The 18646-nt window shown below is 44.9% G+C and overlaps 1 protein-coding gene across 6 annotated transcripts in view; it reads left to right on the top strand.

Moving 5' to 3' along the window:
* The window catches only part of TOMM20 (translocase of outer mitochondrial membrane 20), a 115095-nt gene that overhangs the window by 9470 nt on the left and 86979 nt on the right, over positions 1–18646 (top strand). For 2 of the 6 annotated variants that reach the window (XR_009818260.1, XR_009818259.1), the window contains exon 7: positions 4490–4656. The gene's annotated coding sequence lies outside the window, so the exon portion shown is untranslated. Of the gene's footprint in view, positions 1–4489; positions 4657–14756; positions 14839–15507; positions 15742–18646 lie in introns of those variants that run through there. The other 4 variants (XR_009818256.1, XR_009818258.1, XR_009818261.1 and 1 more) reach the window with 4 other exon arrangements.

Genomic DNA, 18646 nt, shown 5'->3' with positions numbered 1-18646 from the left:
GCTTTTACTCTTCAGGTGACAACGACTGGTTTGCGCTTCTCCTTTTGATTTATTTGAGAAGGACAAAGTTACTCTGCACCTAGAATACTTAGCAAAAATACCATTTTTAATGAGTGTGGTGAGATGTTTTGGAGTTTTTATTTTCTAACCCTTAAAAGTAATGAATTTCCAAGTTATGAAGACAGAACTGCTAGCATATTTACCTGCTGTCCTTGCTGGTGATGTTTTGTCTTTTATCATCATCTTATTGTAAACGATACTCTTCCACCCTGCCTTGAAAAACAAACTCAAACAGCGTAAGATAAGAGTTGCACCCGTCCTTCAAACATGAACCATTTCCTACACCTTTTGGTATAATGATGACAATTTGAATTCACAATTTAGCTTACAGCAAAGCTCTCGTGAACTAAGTATGTTTTAGCAAACTATGTGTCGATTGAAGACTTGATGATAATCTGATCATGTCTACAAATGGTTACTGCATTAGTAAACATCATAGATATGTGTATTACTCAAACACTTTTTAGGTTTTTTGATCCTGCCAAATTAGATGCAAACAAAATTTTAGATAGCATAGGTTTAAATGAAGCCTTAAGTACAAATTTGTTCTCCTATTTGGTAGCCCAGAAGTAGCTGGTTAGTATGTTAGAGCAAGCTCTGGTGCCTGTTTTGAATGCTGTGACTAATGGAATAGGAATGGTGAATCCTTTTAACAAGGCTAAAGATGATTTCCCCCTCCCCCAGTCTCCTGATGAAGCCAATACCTTACAAACTGTGAGGACTTGAAGATACTGTCTGGAATGGGTATTTGCTGTTGCTCCAACAGTGGCAGGCTGACACTGGTGTAGCTGGCATGCACAGCTGATGGATGTAGAAGGCTGCAATTGAGAACTGGTTTTGGACGTAAGCAAAGCGCAAGCCATCGGAAGTGTGGGGATGTGTTTCATCAGGAGCAGTAATGCCATTGCATTAGCTGTACTGATTTCACTTGTGCAAATTAAAAAAGGTCGAAGTGAGCCATTTGAGTTGTAGAATTCCTGCTGCTGAGCTCACAGCTGCTGCTGAGTAAGAGCTGTAAGCTTTTATTTTACTACAGGTAAAGCTTCTAATCTTTCTCCCAGAAACAGCCATCTTCCCTTCGGTGGGAAGTCAGGACTACCTTTAATGTCTTATGGTTAGGTTTTCTAGATAATGGAATCTAACCCAGATCCAGAGTGATCAGGCACACACTGAATCATTTGCCACTAATTTCTTTACCCTGGGGTATGACAGAATATTCTCGTTGCCTTTAGCTGGAAAAATGGTGAAGTCCCAGCCCTACTGTGTAGGAGTCCAGCCAGCTGTCATCAAAGTAAGGCTCCAGCTCTTTATGCATTCAGAAGAATCTTCCTAAAGTTCCATTTGTACATCTGTTGATGGTGTGTTTGACGTCCTGAAGGCTGAACAGTAGCCCTACGTGATTGTGTTAACATGAACTAAACTTCAAGGGAATCTTTGAAGTGGTCACTCAGTGCTTTTAGTGAGCGTTTCAAAGGAGTGTTGTACCATACACCCATGATTCTGCATTTTTAAACATAAGGATATGAAAGGAGCTGATGTGAAAAAAAAGCCCAATTTCTTCAAAGCATCTGTTGTACCCAAGTCTTGGGTTTGGCTTTTAATGTTTACACAAACCAATGTAGCTTATGGTCTCCTTTATGACCAAAAACTTGTTGGCATAGCAGTCAAATCTGACCAAAAGCCTATTGCAAAGAGCTGAAACTTCTGTGTAATTCCAAGGACTGAGGTAGCTTTCATCAGAGGTGCTCTGGAAACAGCTTCTGGTGCAGGGGACAGCACTTGTTTTCTACATTCATAACAAAACAGAGCTTCCCAAAGAAGATGTGGACATCGGATGCTGTTCTTGGAGGGCATAACTTGCCATGTCCTGTGTATGAATATGTGAGTGAAACCACAGAAAACAGCTAGTCCTTCATGATATTTCTGTACCCGCCTGTCCAGCAGTCCAGCTCTAGATAATGGGAGGCTTTTTCAAAGTGCAATGGTTTCCATATGTTCTTGAAAAGAAAACCCCAATTCTCACTTCTTTCCCTGCAGTGTGAGCTTACAGGTCCTAGTTTTACAGAATATTTAGTAGACATCTTTTGATATAGTCACTACACTGTTTTCCCATCACTACTGTAAGCTAATAACCATGTGCTCTTCAAGGCCTCTGTCCTACAGGCTTTTGACTTCAGACATATAATTCCAGTTCCTGTTTTGTGAAGGTCAGGCCTCGATGCAACAGGTTGATAGATGCATGTCCTCCTGTAGCACTCACCTCCCGAAAACCCTGAGGATGTTCTGTAGGGTGAGAAACTTTGCATGGATGCTCACTCAGTGCATTGGTAGTTGCTGAAGGGAGCGTTAGTCCTGTAAGTTATCATAATGAAGACTAGCAGCTCCTAGAATTTAAGAAGGTGGAAGTTTCTGCTTATATAAGGAAGTGAAGCCCCATCTGGCCCCAGGTTGCAGCTAGAACAATGTGGCCGCAGCCTCCCAGTTTGTCTGGGTGTGAGACAGGAGTGTGTTTCATGTATAAAATTTCTGCTGTGTGTGGAGGCAGAAGATGGCTGAATTCAGATGGTTTTGCCTCTTTTCAACTTGGACCCTTAAAGCTGTCAACTCATTTTGTCTCGCTGTCATTCATTTGAGCAGGTCTGATTCTAAACAGCAGAGGGCAGTTCTGCACACGAGTTCTGTGCAAGCTCATCCTGCAAAATCCTAGCTGTTACATTTTCCTCTCTGGTGAGGTGATGCAATGCAGCATTTTGTCCAGACAAGTATGGTACTGTGTATGAGACAAGGTCAGTAGTGTGTGTTTCTACTGATACCTAATTTTAGCTTTCCTATGTGTTTGGTTGGTTGTGATGACGTGATTAGAAGGATTTCCCTTTTCTTTCTCTCCATCCCTCAACACAAATCAAGTATATAGATAAGCCAGCTGCATTGTATAGCTTAAGCTCTGCAACAGAATGCAACTGAATCTCATTCCTGGGCATTTAAGAGAAGAGTTTTGCCCTGCTCAGCTGTGATTTTTCTGGATGAGCTTGGCTATGGGGTGAAAGGAGAGCACCTGTTAACTGCAGTAGGGCTGGAAGAGAAGTCTACATCTTGAGACTACTGAGAGCCGGATTCTGGCTGTGATGGCCCATGGGAGGAGGGCCAGAAAACAAAAAAAAAAAAACCAAGGGGAAAAGATGTTACAGGTTGGTCACAGGATACTATTTAATTGGTGGTTGAATTTCAGCTTAAGGTGGAAAAATCTACTCGCCCTGTTGCAGTCCTTTAGCTGATGTGAAGTGAGCTGATGGGGGTCTCTTGTGCCTTGGAGGCAGCTGTTGGTATGGTAGTGGTACCCTGGCTTGTGACCAGATCTCAGCTACTCCTGCACTTCAGAAGTGTTTTTTCTCTGCTTCCCAGGCTGTGTTTGTGAGGGAAAATGTGTTTACAAAGCCATACAAGTAATTGGATGTTTTCAGCCCTTATATCTGTCGATTGGTGTTTTTTCGAGCATTGAACTTGTTAGTAAGAGATTCTTCAAAGTCTGCTTGAAACATGGCAAGTATGTAGAGAAAGTGAGCTGTTTAATAAAATATACTGTCTCTGCAAACCATGATTCTCCTCCTTCCTTAGGTCGATCTGGATATCTTACACCTTGTAAGATAGCCTGGAAGATACAGAAATTTGCTATTAATGAACCAATCTTTACCTGTTTCGGGGTGTATGTAAAAGAGCATTTCCTGGAGCTCTGAAGCAGCCTGGTTACCATCTTTTATTGTATTTAATAGCAGTTAATGAGTAGGAATGTACATTCAGCTTTGATGATTAAAATGACAATGATTATTGCATGAATTTGTTAATTATAATGCAGTGACTAATTAAATGGTGAAATGGAGAAAAGGGATTCTTGATCAAGCATGTTCTTTGAGAAACTGTCCTGTGGTGTTTTTAATTGATAGTACAAGCCTAATCAATTCTTAGCAGTATCTCATTATTGGTGGGAACAGTCTGGTTTGGATGGAAATTTGCTTTCACCACACATTGACCCAGTATAACATAATTGCTTGGTCCTGTAAGTTATCACAATGAAGACTAGCAACTCCTAGAATTAAGGAGGTGAAAGTTTCTGCCTATATAAGGAAGAGAAGCCCCATCTGGCCCCAGGTTGCAGTCTCCATGTTAATTGAGTTCTCCTTTGGGTGTTTGCTATAATGACAGTCAGCTGAATTTGTATAACCATGAGGGGTTGCTATTGATTTACATTTCATTTGCCTTAATCTCTCCATCTAAAGTTTTGAGCTTTAACTTCAGGCCCTTTGGCTTATGTTAGAAGTATGTCTGACAGAACTAAGGGCCCTTTTTTACTTCTCTGTAGGGATGTTATCTACTGGCCATTGGCACTGGCAGAATTCTTAGCATGAAATTATTATTACTTCTGTATCAGCAGAGATGTGTGTGGCACTCTGAAGAATCTGTCAAGATGAAGTCTCTGCTTCTGCAAGCTCACAGCCTGCGGCCCTGATCCTGTAATTTACACTCCATGGTCCTTTCCTCATGGAAACTCCTAAGCAGTCAAGAGCAGGACATTGGGACAGTGACACAGGAAGGGAGAAGGTAAGGTTTAGGATAGTATGATTTTTCAGAAGTTATTGGCTCGGTGGTTTGTCTATCTGCATTATGAATGAAGCTCTAAAGCTTACTTCTTTTCTACATCCCATTATTTTCAGACTGGTTGGTGGATCTCAACCAACCATCATAAATCAGGAAACCTGCCAAAAGAAAAAAAAATACTGCTAAAGGCACTCTGTAATTGAGAAGATTTGAGGCAAACCTCCCCTCAACCAAACCAAAATTAAATAGCATGAACTGTCGAGCACTGGGTTAATTACTCTGTTGGCAGTCCTGCAGCTCATAAGTGGCTTCTGCATCGTAAATGTAAGAAACAATCTTTCAGAAATCTGGCTTGCTGTTTGATAGCAACTTTAAAAGGAGTTCTAACTGTTTTGTCTAAACTTAGTAATCAGCCTACACTATAGTGCCTGTAATTTGGTGATGCCATCACACAAGTAGGAGAGCTGGGACACAGGTGTTAAGCAGGCATAAATACGGCAAACAGGTTAGAAAGCAATGCAGCAAGCCAGTGTCCATCCTAGATGTTGGATTGCAAACTGAGTACATGACAACTTGATAAAGTGATTAAAAACTGGAGAGGTACTTTACTGAGAGAAAATTGTAGCCCAATTTTGGACAGTTGACCCATCCTTAAGAAGAATGCACCCTTCTAAAGCTTGCTTCTGATGCTCAAAGTCCTTGTAGTTAGAGCAGATGTTATCTGTTGACAGCTGTTATCTGTCAGGACTGCTCTGTCCCCCTTTTTCTGCTTTGGAACCAGTATCTGGAAAGGAGAGGAGGATGTGCCTGGAAGGAGCTGGCTACATGGTAGTCATATATCCAGAAAGTCAGATATCAGACTGGTGTATTCTGCTACCCATAAGAACCAACAGACCATCTTCTTAGTGGGAGCTAGAGGTAACCACTTGGGCGCCTTGGCTTCTCTGGGCAGTCATGGAAGTAAGTGTTGATAAGCTGAATTGGTTTTTTTAAAGGACACAGAGACCCCAGGATGGAATGTATTGATACTGGGCAGTGGTCTTCCCATGCTTTTTCTCATAAAATATGAAGCAGGGAAAACAATTTGCTCCTGTGTAGAACTCCTCCCTCCATTTTCATTGTTTCCAGGATGTTTATTGTGAGACTCTGCTAAGGTTGGGAACAGTGTTTTCTCTGCTGTATTGCCCTCAACATTTTTCACAGGCCTAATAATGTTTGCCATTAGACTGTAGATCATTTCACAAATGGATGTCTCCTACCTTGGTCAGCACATTTTCAATAAAAACAGTGATCTCACCCTGATTTTAATGAAAAACAAAATTAAGAAATGGATTGCATTCTGACAACCAGCAATGGCTTAGGCTCAGGATTCTTCATGGCTTTTCCTCTTTTTTTAATCTTACTGTTCAAATTCTGCCTCCCCAACTCCTGGTGACATCACAGGTGTTCCATGCTTGGTCTGAGGGGATGGCAACACAAGTGGTAGTGATGTTGGTTAATGCAGTAGGGATTCTGTAAAAAGTATTCATAGATCATCATAGTATTTGTAGTCACCAAAGTGTTTGTAGAGATTGTCACTCTGGGCTTTTGAAGAAGTGCTGCTGTAAAACTGATTCCCTGGAGCAGCATAGATTATCTTCTTTTTTGGGAACTTAACTACATTTTCATTTCTTCTTGGAAGACCATATTATTTTGGCTAATATCAAAGAATATCACCCTTGTTGACATGGCTGTTTAGGACACATGCACTACAGCTGTGCTGTTGTGAAGCTTAAGAGGACTCCGGGACCAAAGACAGGGCTAATGATTAGCTAGACATACTGTCCATTGCACCAGGGCCAAATGCAGTCAGGTGCTAATCACCTTTCATTGCCCATAAAGTGTGAGAGTGGGCATTTATTTCCAGTGGGAAGTGCAAGAATGGAAAGCACTTTGCCATGAGGCAGAGCTTTGTCGGCAGTCTTGGCTTCTTCCATTGCTTACCAAAATGATGGTCTCTTCTGGCAGGGTTCAGGTACTGGGAGTGGTTTTTTTTTTCTGGCTAAATGGAAATCTGCAGCCAGGACATCCCAATTTATCATCTTTCAATGAACACCAGAATTCGTATACACCAAAGCTCTTTTTTCTCTTTAACTCACTGTGTGAAGGTCATACAAAGTAATTCATTTGCTGTCCTTTGCTAGGTGTCTTCCAAAGGTGGAGTGCCTGCCTTTTGCTAAGATGCTTAGCATTTTGGCTTTTCTTTTTTTCAGCGTTGAAAGGTTAACATTTGTATTCTTTTCAGAATCCAAAGGAAATGTGTCATCACAGAGGCACATTACAGAGTTGAATTTTAAGGGGTGACACTGCAGCTGGGCACTCAGGGACTGAGGTGTTTGGTCTGACAGGATTGGGAACAGAGCATCAGCTGTAGATTCAGACCTGTATCCTCAAGACAAGGCAGTGCTCGCAGTTCCTGCCAGCCTGTCGTTTGGCTATAGACATCCATGTGACAGTCGTCAGATATGCCAAGGCTGCGGTGGCTTTGCGTGCAGACGGGAATCCGCAGGCCTCAGTGTAAGCACCAGCTTTTCCCAGCAAAGCCAACTTTGCCTTAAACTTCCTTTTAGTAGAATTTTTCCCTTCTCCCCTTGCCATCCTACATGTATCTCTTATAGACCAGGCAGCTCTGCAGTTGTCAGGCTTGGCTGAGCCTGGCCCAGTGCTCAGGTAGATGCCGTGAGACCTGTACCAGTGAGGGGAGGCATGGAGAGCCTGCGGAGCCCCGTTTCCCAGAGCCAGTGCCACTAGATGGCAATGTGGTACTCCTGCAGCTGGGGCTCCCTTTTCTTTCCTGTAAAATGTCTTGCTTTTTCTGTATTTATCTCTGCCAAACTGATGATTGCACCCACCACCCCAGCAAGAGAACAGAACAAAATCATTTCATACAACATTACAGCTGTTGTGCCTTTCTCTTTTCTTTCTTTTTTCCTTTCCCCCTTCTCAATTCTTTTTCCCACAGCGGGGTGCAGAGGTTTAAAAACCTTCTTTCTTGATCGCTCTCCTTCTAAAAACAGAGAAAACACAGCCTCTTGGGAGCAATTAGCTGTGAGAAAAGCATTTCTCAAACAATTGCCAGGAAATATTGTCTTGACCGATATTCCTGATGTAATACTGTCGTTCTCAGATTCTAAGATACTCAACTGCAAAAACAGCAGGGTGCAGATCTGTAATGTACAATCTGCAGCTTACCACCTACCTTACCTTTTTATATCCATTTACTTTCAGTTTGTGTCCTTCCCACACCCCCTGTAGCTATTCTGTTTAGGAGAGTGAAGAATTATTTGTGACTCTTGTCTTGTGACTAGTGTATCAGGCCAAGGCTGTGACAAGACATGGATGAAAATTAAGGTTATGTCTTTGCTGCCCAGGTTCCTCATTGAAATTCAGTGGCAGTGTGCTGCAGAGGACGTCAGGCTGCACACTTCCTGCAATCCCTTCTAGCCTTAAAGCCTGGCAGCCGGAGAGTACGTGAGGTTGGTGAAGTCTGAATTTCAGTGGGGGAAGCTGGAGAGCAGGTATATGTGAAGCAGGGAGCAGGAGTACACTGAGACCCTGAAAGTCCTCTCCCCATTGTTGTATTTATGGAAGATGGACTGGGCTGTAAGGTGGGAAGAGATTGGAGGAATGGTGGATAAACTTTGAATGCTAAAAGTCAGTGTTAGCAGTGGCTACAAACTGCTGCTAGCTAGCTATCTAGCTGGACGTACAAGCATGCATGTCCATTTGCATGCACAGGCATAGCTGTTTGTATTGTGTAGTTCAAATTTTGTCCCTCTTTACATAAATTCGTGGAGATTTGAGAAACAAGCTTTGCTCTATGGGACAGGGTGTGAACTGAAGCACCTTCTGGAAGACAGACAGCAGTGTAATCCTTTCATTCAACCCTGTCTGCAGCTGCTTTTTATAAACTTGGCATAAATACATACTCAGTGAGGCCAGGCCTGTGTAGCTGGAAAATATTTTCCACCATCCAAAAACCCAGAAGATTGGAAAAAGAGCCCAGAAATTGTGCATAACATGGAATGGCCTTGCTTGTGGTTTTTTTCCATGACTTCCTCAGCTCATTTTTCTGCTGCCAATTTTAGAAGCCCATAAGTCATACTTGTTAAACTTTCTCAGTTAAAATGTAACTCTAAGAACAAAGTCATATGATATGTTGCAGCCAAATAATCCTTCCAGAGCCTCTGACTGGAGAAAACCTACCTTAATCTGGCCAGTTTGTAAACCTGCATGGGCTCCTGTCCCAGGAGAGGCAGGGCTGAAGGGGCAGGTTCACAGTGTGAGGCCAAGTCACACCACCCTCCCCCGGGGAAAAGCTGCCCTGTGGACTTCAGCAAGCATTTCTCCCTGCTTTTGCTAAGGGTAGTCAGGCCTGTGATGGGTTGTATTTCAGGATGGTGATGGCAGAAATTTTAGATACTGCTCTAGAAGGACTTTCAGCAGGAGATGAAGCAGAGAAGGGAGTGAGAGGACACAGTGAAGGGCTGAGATGTGATTATAGGAAGGTGCTGCTGCTGTCAAGGTGAAGGAGCTGAGGGATGAGGAAATGGCAGGTTGCCAAGAGTGAAAGTGAATTTGCTAGAGGGTTTGAAGAAAGGGCATACTCATTTCTGTGTGTTTTTAAATGTTGTATGAATATGGAAGTACTCATGTGCCAGGAGAAATATTTTTGTTTGCCAGTTTTCCTTTCTTTTATAAGGTGATTGTATTTACACTGGGCCTCAGGTGGTTGTCTTGAAGTGTCATCCTCTGTCTGGGGTTTGCTCTGTCCACTCAGACAGAACACATCCTTGGTCACTGCTGCAGGGAGATTGCACTAAATTTGATGCTGGGTCAACAGCCAGGAGCAGGACCTGTCTGTGGGCCATGTGGGCAGCATTGCCCCAGCCTGCCTCCTCTCAGGCCCTGGTCTGGGGGCTTGGAAGGGCAGGAGGACTGGCCTCCTACCAGCACTACCCTGGGCAGCCTCTGCCAGGGGTGTGAGAGTCTGACAGGGCGTGAGGGACACTGCAGGTGGAAGAGAAGCAAATGAGAAGAGCTGTGAGGGGCTTCTCTGTCTGCTCACCCTTCCAGCCCTTGTGCTAGGGGTGGAGCAGTATGGAAGTTCTCCCTCTGGAAAGAAAACATAAAAATAAACAGATACTTATGGAGGGGTTTTTTTCCTCCTAAATGTCACCTTTTTGAGTTTGGTTCTGGCCCTCAGTGTACACTGGGAGAGCTTCTGGAGGAAGCTGGGGGATCATGCTGCTGCGGAGGGACTGCCAGGAGTGACAGGCCCCAGAGACCGCCTTCCTGTGGCAGGGTGAAACACCCTCGCAAAGCCTGTGTGGTCTTCACGGGAAGGGAGGAACTGAGCAAACCCACTGGAAACCAGTGAGGGTGTTGTAATGTCTTCTGGACAGCTGGTTTCAAAAAACAGCCACTGCCCCTCTCTCTCTCTCTCTTTCTTTCCCTCTCTCCGTGTCTCTCTTCCCCCCTGGCAGCCACTTCCCTTGCCATGACATTGAGGGAGGTGGTGGTGACTGATGTAACCGCAGCCAGGGAGAGTCACTTGCCCAATGTGCAGAGTCTGGCCGACAGCCAGAGAAATTTGCTAGGGATGGATTTTCTCACAACAGGCTCCCTGTCCCTGTGTGCATACCTGTAACTGGGCCAGGTGCTTGGCATGGCAGCCTCCCCAGCCAAGTACATGAGGAGGTGGAGCTACCCAAGCTGGGAGAGGGAGAAGGAAAAAAAAACAGAGAAAAGGAAGAAAATTTTGTTTTTGTCCTTTGTGAATGCAGACCCAATAACATGCTTAAGCACATGTTGTTTGTGTCACTGTATTGTGATTAATAAAGATGCCTGTTTGCTGAAGCCAGCTGTTCTTCATGCTAATGGTGGTGGGCGTGGGGGAGAGGGTGAGGAGAGGCGTACTAGTGTTTTTGCTGAATCACCACCTTTACGTTATTTTGACAGACCTTTAGAAGGATCTCTTTGTATGAACTAGAATATAACGCTCTGCTGGCCTCTTAAATTCTGGCTCTGTTGAGAAGAGAGATCCTTTCATATCGATTGTCATTTCACATGCAGTTCAGGCACTGACTTGTAGAAAATCTGGGCCAGGAGGGATATCATTAGGTATTTATGGGGGTTTGGTTGGCTCAGCAGTCAGTTTTTCCATTGTCATGCCGTGACAGTAGTGCATTACATACACCCTCAGGAGACATCCTTCTGCTTCCACAACAATAAAGGACTTTTTTCATTTTCTGAGTCATCTTCAGCTTGGAAAAATACCCAACCAACCACCACCAGTAAATATAATTAGCAACAGGCATATATACTGTATGTAGGTCTTGGAGACCATTGGGACAGTCCCTGTTAAAATGTATGCTTGTGGTTGCTCACCCTGTGCTTAGACCTCCAGCTGTGTCCCTGATTACATTTAGCTGTTTTACCATATCCTGGTGATACAGGATGAGGCGCCATTTCTAGTTTGGATAAAGAGGAGGAATATAGTTAATGCTGGGATTGTCTTTCATGCATACACAGGAACTTTGGCCAGACTCTCAGCTTACAAGGCAGGGGAGTACAAATGGCTGCGCTGCGCCGGATGCGAGGTCTACTTAGCTCTTTATCCTGCCTCTGACAGGGGCCAGCAGCAGATGCTGTGGGAAGCAGGACAAGAAACAGAGCAAGTTTAGGCTTGGCTCCCAGCACAGCTATTCTCGCTCACCAAAGGATGGGGGAAGAGGCACCTACTGCTTCAATCCTTCTGCTCCCCAGCCTGCTTAGGACTCAGCTGTGCAGTGGCCCCTGTTTGCTTTGCTTCCCAGATGTTGCTCTGCATGGAATGGAAAGCAGACCCAGGTCTCTTCTGCTTTGCTTCTTATCCACGTGATCATGTGAGGATTTCTGGGTTAAATGTGTCCTGGCCCCCTCAATGTTTCCCTTACGCAAGCGTGGTGGAGCAGGGAGCAGGTGGCGTGCAGCTGGGCTCTGCTGCCTGCCAGGTGGATGCTCCCTTACACTGTGGGCCTGAGCTGTCCCAGTTAGGGGCTGCTTCCTGTCCTGCCTGTGCCACTGCAGCACCATGAAGCCGGGACCTGCCTGTGCGTCCATCTTTCACCTCAGGGTGAAGGCTGATGCCAGTCACGTGGCTGTGAGCAGGCCAACTAGGAGATTGGTACAACTTTATTTATTTATTTTAACCTGTGACTAAGATGGGGGAATATTTGGATGGGAGCCGCTCCTCCCAGAAAAGTACTGTTTATATTTTGGTCTCCTGGGCAGAGTCAGTCGAATCTGAAGTACTCATAAGCCAGCAGTGGTATGTGGGCTCTGCTGGCATGTCCTCACGTAACCTGGCATTCAACACTGCTGGACAGAGTGTGGGCTGGTTGTTTGCTCATCGTGAGCTCAAATGGCCAGAAGATTTCCTTTGTATTCCTGATTGCTGAGCTCAGAGGGGTGGAGGGAGAGGAAGGACAAGCTTTCCTCTGAAAGTGGCTGGGTGTTGCATAGGACCGTACCTGGGGTTATGCTGAGAAAAATGGGATGGTGTGGGTGGGGTGATGTCTCTGTAGCCACAGACAGTGTTGCAGGGCTCACCCGTGCGGCAGCACGGTCACTGGTAACACTGCTCTGTGTGTGTAAGCAAGTCAATGCCTGCTGCCACGTGATCAGAAGGGGAGATGCTTTTAGAAACATGTGAGGGTGGCATGAAAAAACAAGTCAGCTGAAGTATCCTTAGCTTGTAGGGCAGCTGCAGACTAGTAAACACAAGTGAAATGGTGCACCAAATCTCCTCAAGTATCGAACTGGCATTTATTTTCATTACCTCTACCTAATTCCCCCTGTGTAAGCTACTTATTTTTTTAAGATCTTGTCAGCTGAAGACTCTAATCTCTGGGGGATGGCCAGAGCCAGCTCAGCCAACTTTGATGGGAAATTATTTCCCAAAGTGAGGGTCTTGTTCCCTGTGGCAGAACAGAGGGCAGTGCAGAGAACTAGCTAAGAAGTGTTTAAATAGCACTTGACAAAGTTACGATATAGGGGGAAATAGGATTTCATATTGAGCTAAGGGAAGTTTGGAGAATCTTGTCCCCATATGTCATCAGTTGCTAAAATAAGTCTCTTGGAAATGTAAAAAGTCTGTCTCTCTCCCCTCCTTGCCCTATAGCAATATAAGTAGCAAAATTTCATCTGAGTTTTGTGATAAATAAATGAGTAATCCTGCCTCCAAGGCTGTCTGGAACTTCTGCACCACATCCTTGCTCCAGCATGTACCACAGTACAGTATTTTACAATGTCTGGAATGGAGAAGATTTCTTCTGTGTAGCATGATGTGGTATGTGCACTGGTCTCAGCATTGTCTGTGGAGTGAGAAACAGGGCAAGGCTCCTCTGAAGCCATCAATTTTGGCATTTTCTGTTTTAGCACTCCCTAATTCTTCAGCAAATTGCCAGGACAGCTAATGACTGGGGTCAGACCTGTTAGCTTTTGGTCAGTAAACTAAAACCTGTTTTATTTTTCCAAGCCAAGTTTACTAACAAGGCATAGGCCAAATCTTCCTTTCAGCTGTCATGGCAAAGGCTAGAAAATAGGAAGAAACCAATGGCAGCTCAAGTACAGTGTATGCTGAGAGTGATGGAAACTCTGTTCTGCAGCAGAGAGGACTTTGACATCCTGAACCAGCAGCTCAGCCATGGCAGTGCATCAAAACTCTCCAGAAAAAACGGACTGTGGAAAATTTCCCTTGTGTTAGTGGTACCTCCTGGTCAGGGCTCAGCAGCTATGGGACTTCAGGGAAAGTTTGCTGCTGTGTTTAGTGAAGGGTCCGTGAGCACCAAGCTGCCTGCACCCTCTTGTTCGTGAGCTTGTTAAACTCTGTCCTCAGTGGAATGTAGCTGGGGGAGAAAAGCAGCTTTCTAACGATGTTGAGGTTGGCCTTTTGTCAATGAAGAAAGACCTAGAAGTTAGTGGTGCTCAGAGGCACTGGCTGAGCCAGGTTTGATCTTGGAAGTATCTATGTAAAGATGGAATATTTCCCAAGGAGGGAACTGTACAAAACTGATGTAAATGAAGTCAGGCTCATAGGGTTCTATCCTCCAAATACGAGTTTTGTATTGAGGTCAGTGGGAGGCTAAGGTGTGAAAATCTTTGGGTGGATGATTTTTTTGCTGCAACTCAAGCACAACAGGGAACCTTGGGAAGCCTTCCTAAATGAGTTGGCCACCTGTACCATGTCTGACTTACATCCCCCTGGCTTGTGCTGACACACAGCCTGGCATTGACAAACTTTCTTGGTTTCTAGATCGCTGCTTCCATTTGGTTAAAACCACATGCAAAGTGCCTTTCAGAGACAAGGAACAGAGTTAGGAAGAGGAAGCTGTGTGAGGCTTGGTTAGCATTACTGAATCATGCTGGATATGGGTCGGTAAACTCTATAGGCCCAGACTTTCAGAGGTTTCATGTTTCAGTGCAGCACAGCATCAATAAGTCCATTCTTCCAGGAAGGTCAGGCTTACTTTCACTCCATCCCTCCCCATCTCCCTGGGCGACTAAGGCTGTTTAACAGCAACAAAGGTTCAGGGTGCAGTCCGAGCAGGAGGAAGCACCTTTGCTGTTTCATGTCCTCTGCCAGCAGGCAGGGACATGTAACCACCTGCCCAACTGTCCCTAGGAGGGTTCAGCTGCCTGTACCTTGAACGGAGGCCAAGGCCAGTTGCAAGGGCTTGGGACCTCTCAGGACCAGTCCTCAGCTTAGTTTTTCCTCTGGCCCCACCAGCTCAGGAGGAGCCTCATACAGTTGCCATAGATTTCAAGGACATGCTTTTAGTGACAATGCCTAAGGAAAATTTGCGGTGTCTGATGACAGCATATTTGTGTCTTAAAGCTGCTCTGTGGTGCTGAAGGACAGTTATTGAAATGAATAAATAAATGGACCAAAATAACACTGAGGAAAGAAAACAACTCATCAAGAAAGTTATGAATGTAGCTGTCAGCCTGGTTTTGTTCATTTTGGGCTGGGTGACAGTTGCAGGCTCAGAATTCAATGACATTCAAACCTTTCTCTACAGGTGAAGGGACACAAAATGGGATCTAATCTGTTCTTCATGGGACATCACTTTCTGGCTTTTTCTTTTTGGCAAGAAACTACAGGTAATTTATGTCAATGTCACTAAAGACACATTCTTGTTACTCTCACAAGTGTGACCTTGTATCCAGCTAAAAGAGTTATAGCAGGCAACCAGTGAGGTGCTCAGCTTACATCCACCGGGCAGATTTTCCAAGCAGCAGCTATGCTGGCAGGGCTACCTGCCATGCTGCCCAGCCACATCAGTGCCAGGCGCTTCTGGGAAGGTGCGGGCAGTGACATCACAGAGCAGCAATGATGGAGATGAATTCCTGGAAGAGGCCTACTGAGAGCAGCATACAGTCCATGGTGCAGCACACTGTGAGATGCATTGCTGTAGGGACAACGGAAATGTATGGAGAGAGGGCTCACACCAGTCACGCCATCATGTTACAGTGTCCTGTCCGCACAGTAGGCAGCAACCTCGCCGAACCAATCACAGAAAATTGTCTGCCTTGGCCAGGGGGAAATGACTTAGCTGTCACAGCTTTCACTCAGAATTAGCTATGAGCTGGCCAAGCATAAATTGCTTTTAGAGTCAGTCCTGCCAGCTGCTTTACCAACGAAGCACAAATTGTGAGGAACAGGGCTCAGGTTCACGTGCTTAAACCTTATGTGTCATAAGGTTGCTAAACTTTTCCCTAGGGCCGGTACTACAATATGTACTGTATTGGCATGCTATCTTTTCTGTTCAGCCTCTGCGTGATCATATTATAGCATGTCCTGTTGACAAGGGCTCAACTCAGATCAAACTGCGTGAAGAGATAACTGTGGCCTTGATCGCTCCGTGGTGAAGCCAGAGTAAATTACTTTATGCCAAATGAGTTGTTGCCTGTTTATTTCAGATTAAACAGCTTAGGACCTGGCCTCCAGATCATGTCATTTCTCTAATTCAACTGGATGGTATTTATAAGTTCATAGTGGTCAAAATGATCCAATAAATGCCAGCGCACAACCCCAGCACTTGCAAAACATCGAATGTATGTATTGGCACTTTTCCTATTTGCTGACTGCAGGACAAATAGGTTTCGTATTGGGACATCAAAGTCTGTTTCAGCAACTGGATGCATGACAAAGCTGTGTTATAATCTGGGTACTGATTACGGCATTGAAACATGTTGGCTCAGCATGTGGTAGGTTTGGATGCGTAGCTAGATCAACTTTTTAGTGGCCTATGGCTTGATTTCAATGGAGAATGTTGTCAGCATATTTGTGCTAATTAAGGAAACGGCATGGGAAACTCCTTTCCACTGCAGATACAGGCAGAGCTCAGGAAATGTCATTGCCTCTCGATGATTTTTGTAACAGACAGTTTGTCTTGAAGTGGAGAAGCAGCTTTGTGTCTTAACTATATTTCTAAACTGCACTGAAGCTTGTTTTGGTCTTGTCCAATTCATGTGTTTTCGCCATATTTTTGGAGGAGGGATGGAATGGTTAGGTCACGAACATGTCAGAAGGGCTATTATGAGTTATTTAGCTGTATTTGGGGCTTCTCTGCCTTGATTGGGTTTATTTGTAACATTGACAGGACCTGAACAAGAAATAAATACAGGTTTGTGCTCATGCTTTGCTAGGAGAACTTCCTTGCTGCTGAAAGTAAGACTTTTGCCCAACAGTAACCTTTTTTTCCTTTTTCATTCAGGCAGTGTTTTGGATATGTTATGCTACTCTTAACATATTCCCATGTCCAAGTTTCCACCAAGGCAGGCTGAAACCTTGCCAACTCCATTAAGATCCTTCTATTACACTGAGTCAGCTGCTGTGATTTTACCTTTGCTTGTGGTCAAAGTACTAAACTCTATTATCTTTTTGTTCTTTTTTTTTCAACATAAGAAATTGCAATACAAGTGTTCATTCTGTGTGCCTACATTTCCTCCTACTTCAGTGACAAAACCAGCATGCTGCTTTTATTATTAATGAGCACACCTAGAAGCTTTTGATGTTTTCCCAAGGGATCCGCAGCCCAAACATAAAGGACAAAAAAAATAATATAAATAAAGGGGAGAAATTAAGAGCCTTTATTTGCATTTATGGACAGAGAACTGAGGTAACCACAATTAAAGGGGCACTTAATGCCTTATTATTGAAAGGCCAAACGAAGTCTTGAGCGAGGCTAAAAACAGATCCTGGACCAGCAGGTCTGTGTTCTACAGATGGCTCTGGACACAGTTCTGCTCGCCAGCCCCAGCAGTGCCCAGTGCTGCACAACTATGCACCCCTGTGTCCCTGTGCCTGAGTTAAGGTCAGCAGCCCCAGTCTTTGGCAGCACCTTCACTAGGTCAGCGCAGTTCTCCTGTTCCCAGTGCAGGGTGCTCCCAGAGCTGCTGGCCTTCTGCCCTCAGCTTGAATCAGAATTGGTGCTGAATTGTCATCTGCTACAAGGGAGGGCTGCTTGTATCGACTATTGGAGGCCTCCAGAATGGCAACTGCTGAGAAATGGCTGCTGTGTGTAGGAGATCATGGCAGACTTTTCCCAAATGCCAGTCCATGGGAAGAGTTTAGCAGCTCTTACAAGCTGAAGGTGGAGTCAGCTGTAACCTGACTTACCTTCCTTGGCATTTTGAAGTCTGGTGGAACAACAATGTGTAATGACACTTATTCTGCCTTTGCAAGTAGGAGACTGTCTTTATGCCAAAGTGTCTCATTGGTGAACCTCACCTCAATGCAGAGTGCTTATTCAGATGTAACCATGAAAATGAAGGCTGGCTAAATAATGCCTCCAACTGAAAGGATCCACTGAAGCTCATTATAATGATCTTAATGACTTCCAATTCAGCTGTGTCTGTGATACCAGAGTGCAGAGGTAATTACAGAAGTGCTAAGTACTATTATTACTTGATATTAGTGGCAGGGTGGGGGTGAGACCTGGTGAGTCCTTCCCCCATCTGGCCTAGAGAGGAATGAGGGTCACCCCCTTCCCTCCACCCCTCTCAAGGCCTGGGAAGGAAAGACTGTGCAGGCAGGGTGGAGCCAGGACTCTGCTCCTCTTCTAACCTTTGCCTCTGAGGTGTCAGGAGGTGGCTCTTTTGCACAGCAGGAACTTTGGTGCAAACAAACTAGGAGAAAGGAGAAATGCCTCTATAGCACCCTTTCTGCCTCCACCTTAGCAGCAGAGGAAGCAAACATGCTGTCTCTTCCTGTCCCCTTCCTGGTTTTGCTGGTCTTTCAGTTTACTCTGTCTCTCCTGTGGCCCTCTTGTGCTACCCGATGTTGCTGGATTTTCCCTTTGTGCTCTCTTCTTACCTGATCTCAACTGGGCCCTACCAGCCCAAGTGCTCCTTGGCTTGTGCAGGATTTCCTTTTCCTCTGTGCCGGTGGCTCACACTCTGAGGATGAGGAGGGGTTGCCTTTTAGGGGTTTTGCACAAGATGACCTTCCAAGGTCCTTTCCAGCCTCAATTACTCTGTGATTTGGAGGCTGTGGCTCATTACTGACCTTGTTCTAGCCCGGGAAAGTGCTAACCCTTTGACCCTTTGAGGAGTTTTTAAGGAAATGGTTAACAATTTGCTGCCTGGCTTTTCTGTAGGATCCCACAGACTACACAATCTATGGGAACCCTCAGCACTGGCAGGGTCTGTAGGGCAAAGCTGCAAGCACTGGCCTTGCAGGCCCTCCTGGATCACGGCTGGAACGGTGAGAACACATTCAATTAGCTCTGCTCACTGCCCATGCCAGCCTGTGTGAGGAGAAACTTGGGCAACAATGATTCAGACTCAAATAATTACTTGACCCAGAGGAAGGCTTGATGATACACTGGCTGGGACACACCAGCAGTGATTATAAGATGATTCACTGCCTGGGCTCTGCCATTCAAAACATCCTCTGTATTGCATA

The sequence above is a fragment of the Colius striatus genome, chromosome 2, assembly GCF_028858725.1.
Source record: "Colius striatus isolate bColStr4 chromosome 2, bColStr4.1.hap1, whole genome shotgun sequence".
In the NCBI taxonomy this organism is placed as follows: Eukaryota; Metazoa; Chordata; class Aves; order Coliiformes; family Coliidae; genus Colius; species Colius striatus.
Note: the sequence above shows the minus strand (reverse complement) of the source record. Positions and strands in the feature narration are given on the sequence as shown.